The sequence below is a fragment of the Bufo gargarizans genome, chromosome 5 (genome assembly GCF_014858855.1).
Source record: "Bufo gargarizans isolate SCDJY-AF-19 chromosome 5, ASM1485885v1, whole genome shotgun sequence".
In the NCBI taxonomy this organism is placed as follows: domain Eukaryota; kingdom Metazoa; phylum Chordata; class Amphibia; order Anura; family Bufonidae; genus Bufo; species Bufo gargarizans.
The window spans coordinates 2,955,859-2,964,051 of NC_058084.1; positions in this window are offsets into that span (position 1 = coordinate 2,955,859).

Sequence of the window (8,193 nt, forward strand, 5' to 3'; positions counted from 1 at the left end):
CATATTTCCCACAGGGGCCACCATGAGCCCCTGGGGATCACCATGGGCAGACGTGTGCAGATGCTGGGCACATCTGCGCACATCGTCCCATGATGCTGTGGTTAATGTATGCACATATATACCATACATGCCCGCACGTGTTTGCAGGCATGCATGGATATATATGCATACGTCTCAACCCTTCCTCAACATATACATACTATACAAAAAATAATTTTTTTTAGTGGAGTAGGACTGTCGGGTAGGTGGTTTGAGGTTGGCAATGGTAGCCCCCCTGTCCTCTTTATTCTCTGAGCTAAAAATACAGTCCACAGGAAAGGATGCAGGTTGAAATTGTGGGTTGTATAAGGGTCTGAGGAGGAGGGTACCCGAGCATGTGTAGAGGTGGTGGGGAAAATAGTGGGACGGAGAAGTAGAATAGAGACAGAAGGGAACACATGCCCGGGGGCTGGGAATGGGAAGGTTGTCGGTAATGGTCACTGGTGTGGGATGGGGTTGTGGGGGCCGTGGCCAATTTCTGTGACACATTCTCTAAGCATGATGTGAAGGACTTTGATGCAATTGCCTATATGCTTCAGTTTAATTCTCTCCCTGCTATTTTAAGGTCTATATTGTTTGGTTCCAAATGTCAAGAATGAATGTATTCAGGTACCGAACAGGGAGGCTGAAATTATGTTTGTATGTGGGATGGAAAGTACTTTTCTGAAAGTGTTAAAAGTTGTAAATGTTCTGGCCAGCAGACAATTGAGCTGTGTGTATTCTGAAAGTGTTAAAAGTTGTAAATGTTCTGGCCAGCAGACCATTGAGCCGTGTGTATTGTTACCACTCAATTATCTAGCCGGGCCCAGAGGAGGAGTTTTATGCTGCATAAATTGTGAGTTCTGTGCGCCAGTAAAGTTAGTCTCGTGGTTCCAGCATTAAGTTGACTCATGTGTGGATTACTCGGCGATTCCAGGGATATTCCTACTCGTGGAATATTGGGTGACTTTCTTTCATGGGAAGAAGGGAATGCTTGACGGGGATATTTTCTTCTACCGTCACAACTGGTTGGCAGCAGCAGGATTTTCCCTTCTACTTTCCTTTACACCAGGATTCCAAGCAGACACTGGGAACAGTGAATGGAAGGCTGGTACACCCTGCTTAAAAGAAATACACTGAAAGAACTACTGGAAGTCCGTGGAAGGATTGCTAGCAACAAAACCAAGCGGGTCATTATAGCAGAATTAATGGAGCTAGACCAGGAGAACTTGGTTGCAGCAACGCCAGCAGTACAAGAGATGGGGACACCAGTGATTCAGGAGGAGGAATCACCAGCCAACAAGGCAATGAGAGAGAAGCTAGCATGGTTCGGTCCGAACCCAACGGCGGATGTGGTGCTGAAAGTGATGAACCTGTTAGCGGAGGAGGCTAAACAAATAAGAGACGCAGAGCTACAGTTAAAACTGGCAGCAGTCCAACAAGCAGCCGCACATTCTCCAAACAGTGAGTACAGTACAGCAGACACAAGGAAGATTCCGTTTAGCGCTTTTAAAGCTTTTGATGAAAAAGACTGTGAAATTGATAATTACCTGGCAGATTTTGAGCGACAATGTAACCTGCACCGAATAGATAGAGGAGAGTGGGTCGCAATATTGTCAGGCAAACTGTCAGGCAAAGCTTCTGATGCTTTCCGGACCGTGCCAGAGCAGGAGATCCATAGCTACGCCAGGGTTAAAGAAGTGCTCCTGGCTCGTTATGCAGTAACCCCGGAGTCCTACCGACAAAAGTTCAGGGACTCACGCAAAACCACGAAAGACTCTTACGTGGAATGGGCATGCCAGTTATCCCTGTCGGCCTCTAACTGGGTCAACAGCAGCCAGGCCACCACCGCAGAGGACATTTTGCAACTAATGCTCCTGGAACAATTTTACGAGCACATCCAGACGGATGTCAAAGACTGGGTGAGAGATCGCCGGCCCATGACTCTACCAGAGGCCGCTAAGTTGGCGGATGAATATGCGGATACTCGCAAGACGAACCCGGTCACACCACGGGTACAACCTCCACGACCAACGGTGCCCTCATACCCACCCGCCGCTAGATACCAACCTCCTAACAGACCGGTGACATCTAGCCCTCGCTATCCACGCCAGGAGGGCAATGAACAACGCTGCTTCCGGTGCAAACAGCTGGGTCACTACAAGCAGAATTGCCCCATGGACAACAACACCAGGTCAAATTGGTCTCGACCTGGGTACCGCCCCCCAGCAGCAGCCCATTGTGTAGACTCGGCTTGGGATCCCCAGGAACTGGGTCAGGAAGAACCATTGGGCACCCTTTACGAAGCCCTCATGGTACAATCTGTTATTACGGACAACAGGAAACACCATTGTCAGCTGGTCATGGTTAATGGAAAAACCGCCCGGGGATTAAGAGACAGTGGGGCAACCATCACGTTGGTACAAAGACACCTTATTAAGGCATCAGAGAAACCGGGGAAATCAATTGCTGTGAGAGTGGCAGGGGGGGCAGTATACCGTATCCCTACTGCACAGGTACACCTAGACTGGGGGGCGGGAGCTGGCATTGTTCATGTGGGCGTCATGAAAGACTTACCTTCTGAAGTCATCTTGGGCAACGACATTGGCCCCCTGACTTCGGCGTTCGCCTCTACCCCCGCTCAGGAGGCCCACGCAGTAACCACCAGAGCACAAAGTCGCGCTGCCGAGAGCCATCCACTTCCTACTGAGACCCAGGTAAGCCAACCCAACCTACCCTTGACTGTAGAACCCCTACCCTGGGACACCCCAGAGGACTTTGGGCGGGAGGTGACCGGAGACCCTTCCCTCAGAAAGTATCGAGAGAAAGCCAGGAGGGGCCAAGGGGGATTAGAGAAGGAGCAATTTATCTGGGAGAACGGCCGCTTGTACAGGCTCACCGAGACCCGGGGTAATGCACCAGGGCCTAAGCAAAAACGCCAGCTGGTAGTTCCCCGGAAATACCGGCAGGAGTTATTGAGGATTGGGCACGACGTACCCTTGGCAGGCCATTTGGGAATACGCAAGACAGGGTATCGGGTAACTCAGAACTTTTTCTGGCCTGGGGTATCTGACGACGTCAGGGCGTATTGTCAAACGTGCGAGGTATGCCAACGTATAGGTAAAAAGGGAGACCACCCAAAGGCTAAACTAGTTTCCATGCCCATTATTGAAGAACCGTTCACAAGGGTAGCCGTGGACATTATAGGGCCCCTGGCCCAACCTAGCCGTTCCGGCAAGCGGTATATACTCACCATAGTAGACTACGCCACCCGTTACCCCGAAGCGGTAGCTCTCTCTAACATACAGGCTGAGACCGTAGCAGAGGCCCTAGTTAAAGTATTTTCCCGAGTAGGCTTTCCCAAGGAGGTTCTGTCCGACCAAGGTACCCAATTCACAGCCGAGGTAACCCAGCAGATATGGAAAACCTGTGGAGTTAAATCCCTGACTAGCTCCCCATACCATCCCCAGACTAACGGCCTGTGCGAGCGCTTCAACGGAACGCTAAAGCAAATGTTGAAGTCGTTCACGGGGGCATACAAGGATTGGGAGCGATTCCTGCCACACCTTCTCTTTGCCTACCGAGAGGTGCCGCAGGAATCGACCGGATTCTCACCCTTCGAACTTCTCTATGGGAGGCGGGTGAGGGGGCCCTTAGATCTCATCAAGGATCACTGGGAGGGGCAGACAGAGATTGAGGGGACCCCGGTTGTACCTTATGTCCTGGAGCTGAGGGACCGCATGGAGGAATTAGCCCAGACAGTGCGAGAGAACCTCCGGGCGGCCCAGCAGCGCCAGAAGGTATGGTATGACCGACGGGCTAGGCAGCGGAGCTTTCAGATAGGCCAAAAGGTCATGGTATTAAGACCGGTCCGAACAGACAAGCTCCAGGCCGCCTGGCAGGGCCCCTATAAAGTTATAGGACAGATATGCGACACGACCTACACGATAGCCAGCTGCGAGGATGAAGATGTGAAACGAACCTTTCACATCAACATGCTCAAGGCCTATCAGGAACGGGCAGAGGAGGTAGCCGCTATCTGTGCACCAGCAGGAGAAGACACAGAGACCCTACCCCTTCCCGACCTATTGGGCAGTAACGACGGGATGACCCAGATAAAGAAAGTCCAGCTAGGTGAACAGCTGGAGCCGCAAGAGCGGGCTCAAGCTGTCCGCTTACTAGAAACAAAACAGGCCACATTCTCTCAGGAGCCTGGATACACACTCCTAGCCATACACAAGGTAGAGACTCCAGGACAGGCACCCCTGAGACAGCCCCCTTACCGTATCCCCGAAGCAGTCCGGGAAGGGATGCGGAAGGAAATAGATGAGATGCTTCGGCTAGGCGTAATTGAGCCCTCAGAAAGTCCTTGGGCCTCGCCGGTAGTCTTAGTGCCAAAGAAGGATGGGACAACCCGCTTCTGTGTAGATTACCGGCGCCTCAACGACAAGACAGTTACGGACGCCTATCCGATGCCACGGATGGACGAGCTGCTTGACCGTATCTCTGCAGGGAAGTATCTGACCACAATAGACCTATGCAAGGGATATTGGCAGATTCCCCTAGCAGAAGATGCCATACCCAAGTCGGCCTTCATCACCCCGTTCGGCCTATACCAATTCCGGGTTATGCCGTTCGGGATGAAGAACGCCCCGGCCACCTTCCAACGGATGGTGGATCAGTTACTTGGGGGTCTCCAGAGCTTTGCATGCGCTTACCTGGATGACATCGCCATCCATAGCGATACTTGGGAGGCGCACCTAGAGCACATAGGGGTAGTATTAGATAGGATCAGGGGGGCCGGGCTGACCCTGAAACCCGACAAATGTCACTTGGGTATGGCGGAGGTACAATATTTGGGCCACCGAGTAGGATGTGGTAAGCAACGGCCGGAGCCGGCTAAGATCGAGGCCGTTGCCAATTGGCCCACTCCCCACACCAAGACACAAGTCATGGCTTTCTTAGGCACAGCCGGCTATTACAGACGCTTTGTACCCGACTATAGCGCCATGGCCAAACCCCTGACCGACTTGACCAAAAAGAAGCTACCCCGACAAGTCCTGTGGTCCCCGGAATGCGAGGTGGCTTTCCAAGCACTAAAGACTGCTCTGGTTAATGCTCCGGTGTTGGTTACCCCAGATCCTAACAAAAGATTTATTGTCCACACAGACGCTTCAATGTTTGGACTGGGGGCAGTACTGAGCCAGATCGGGGAGGATGGAGGTGAGCACCCGGTGGCATACCTGAGTCGGAAGCTGTTGCCAAGGGAAGTCAGCTATGCCACCATTGAAAAAGAGTGTTTGGCCTTGGTGTGGGCACTCAAAAAGCTCACACCTTACCTTTATGGCCGGGCGTTCACTCTCATCACCGATCACAACCCCTTGGTGTGGCTTAACCGGGTTTCAGGGGACAACGCCCGTTTGCTACGCTGGAGCTTGGCCTTACAGCCCTATGACTTTACGATTCATTATCGCCCAGGCAAGCAAAACGGGAATGCCGATGGATTGTCACGCCAAACGGATTTAACCTCGGACTAAAAGCTCTGAACCCGTCAACCCTACTGGACCAGGAAAGGTCCAACCGAGTTGCCGGAGCAGGGAGAAAAAGGGGGGCCATTGTGAAGGACTTTGATGCAATTGCCTATATGCTTCAGTTTAATTCTCTCCCTGCTATTTTAAGGTCTATATTGTTTGGTTCCAAATGTCAAGAATGAATGTATTCAGGTACCGAACAGGGAGGCTGAAATTATGTTTGTATGTGGGATGGAAAGTACTTTTCTGAAAGTGTTAAAAGTTGTAAATGTTCTGGCCAGCAGACAATTGAGCTGTGTGTATTCTGAAAGTGTTAAAAGTTGTAAATGTTCTGGCCAGCAGACAATTGAGCCGTGTGTATTCTGAAAGTGTTAAAAGTTGTAAATGTTCTGGCCAGCAGACCATTGAGCCGTGTGTATTGTTACCACTCCATTATCTAGCCGGGCCCAGAGGAGGAGTTTTATGCTGCATAAATTGTGAGTTCTGGGGGCCAGTAAAGTCAGTCTCGTGTTTCCAGCATTAAGTTGACTCATGTGTGGATTACTCGGCGATTCCAGGGATATTCCTACTCGTGGAATATTGGGTGACTTTCTTTCATGGGAAGAAGGGAATGCTTGACGGGGATATTTTCTACTACCGTCACACATGATATTAAACTCATGCAACTGCTCGGGCGTCATTGAGTCCACCAAATTGATTATGCTTACCCCATAATGGTAGTTAGGGCTGCATTGGATCGCCGACTCTGCTCCCTCCCAGCGGCGAATCAAGGCAGCACTAAACTCCTTCTGATATTCGTCCAAACCTTCTACAGTGTTGGAAACAACCTCTACACGGGCCACATAATCATTTTGCTTTGGCACACCGGATCTCTGCATGCTCAGCAGGGCTCTTAAATTTTGATGTCAACCTAAGAGCCTCTGTTGAGCAGAGGGATCCGGAAGGGGACCCGGATTCTCCCGAGCAGATGCATGAGGGACAGGAGGTCTGGCGTTGGCGATCCATTCATTTTCCGCATCAGGAGGTTGTTCAGTCTCCAGAGTGCTGCTCTTAGTTCTGTATGAAAAAAATGAAATAAAAATTTACCTTTAAAAACACCATCCATGTCCGATGCTACGTCTACATTACACCATAAGTTGGCTGTCCAAAACAGGGTAGCCAAACGCTCTGCTGTTACAGACAGTCCCTTAAATTACATTTCTTTTTACATTTCATTTACATTTCTTTAAAAAATATATATAATTTACCTTCTTTGTGCCATTGTGCGTCGTCGTAAACCAAGGCCGCTGTATATGTACTCCCTGAGGTTGCGCCGGACCCAATCGGGACTGAACCTCCTTCTTATAGTCCATCCTGAAGCCGTCCTGGATAGATCAGCAACGCGTTGTGTAACCTGTTTAAATGTTGGAAAAAAAAAACATAACATGATGTAAGGTTAAGAACAATATGAATGTTTAAAAAAAAAAATTGCTGTTCTTACAACATATCTTCTGAGACACCGCATTTAAATCCCCCCAGGTCTCAGAAAGGTCAGAACATATGTCCCTCTATGGCCGTGTAAGCGGTGTGTAGGAGATACGGTCACGGTGTAAGCAGTGTGTAGGAGATACGGTCACAGTGTAAGCGGTGTGTAGGAGATACGGTCACGGTGTAAGCAGTGTGTAGGAGATACGGTCACGGTGTAAGCAGTGTGTAGGAGATACAGTCGCAGTGTGTAGGAGATACGGTCACGGTGTAAGCAGTGTGTAGGAGATACGGTCACAGTGTAAGCGGTGTGTAGGAGATACGGTCACGGTGTAAGCAGTGTGTAGGAGATACAGTCGCAGTGTGTAGGAGATACGGTCACGGTGTAAGCAGTGTGTAGGAGATACGGTCACGGTGTAAGCAGTGTGTAGGAGATACGGTCACGGTGTAAGCAGTGTGTAGGAGATACGGTCACAGTGTAAGCAGTGTGTAGGAGATACGGTCACGGTGTAAGCAGTGTGTAGGAGATACGGTCACAGTGTAAGCGGTGTGTAGGAGATACGGTCACGGTGTAAGCAGTGTGTAGGAGATACGGTCACAGTGTAAGCAGTGTGTAGGAGATACGGTCACGGTGTAAGCAGTGTGTAGGAGATACGGTCACGGTGTAAGCGGTGTGTAGGAGATACGGTCACAGTGTAAGCGGTGTGTAGGAGATACGGTCACGGTGTAAGCAGTGTGTAGGAGATACGGTCACAGTGTAAGCAGTGTGTAGGAGATACGGTCACGGTGTAAGCGGTGTGTAGGACATACGGTCACAGTGTAAGCAGTGTGTAGGAGATACGGTCACGGTGTAAGCAGTGTGTAGGAGATACGGTCACGGTGTAAGCAGTGTGTAGGAGATACGGTCACAGTGTAAGCAGTGTGTAGGAGATACGGTCACGGTGTAAGCAGTGTGTAGGAGATACGGTCACAGTGTAAGCAGTGTGTAGGAGATACGGTCACGGTGTAAGCGGTGTGTAGGAGATACGGTCACGGTGTAAGCAGTGTGTAGGAGATACGGTCACGGTGTAAGCGGTGTGTAGGAGATACGGTCACGGTGTAAGCAGTGTGTAGGAGATACGGTCACGGTGTAAGCGGTGTGTAGGAGATACGGTCACGGTGTAAGCGGTGTGTAGGAGAT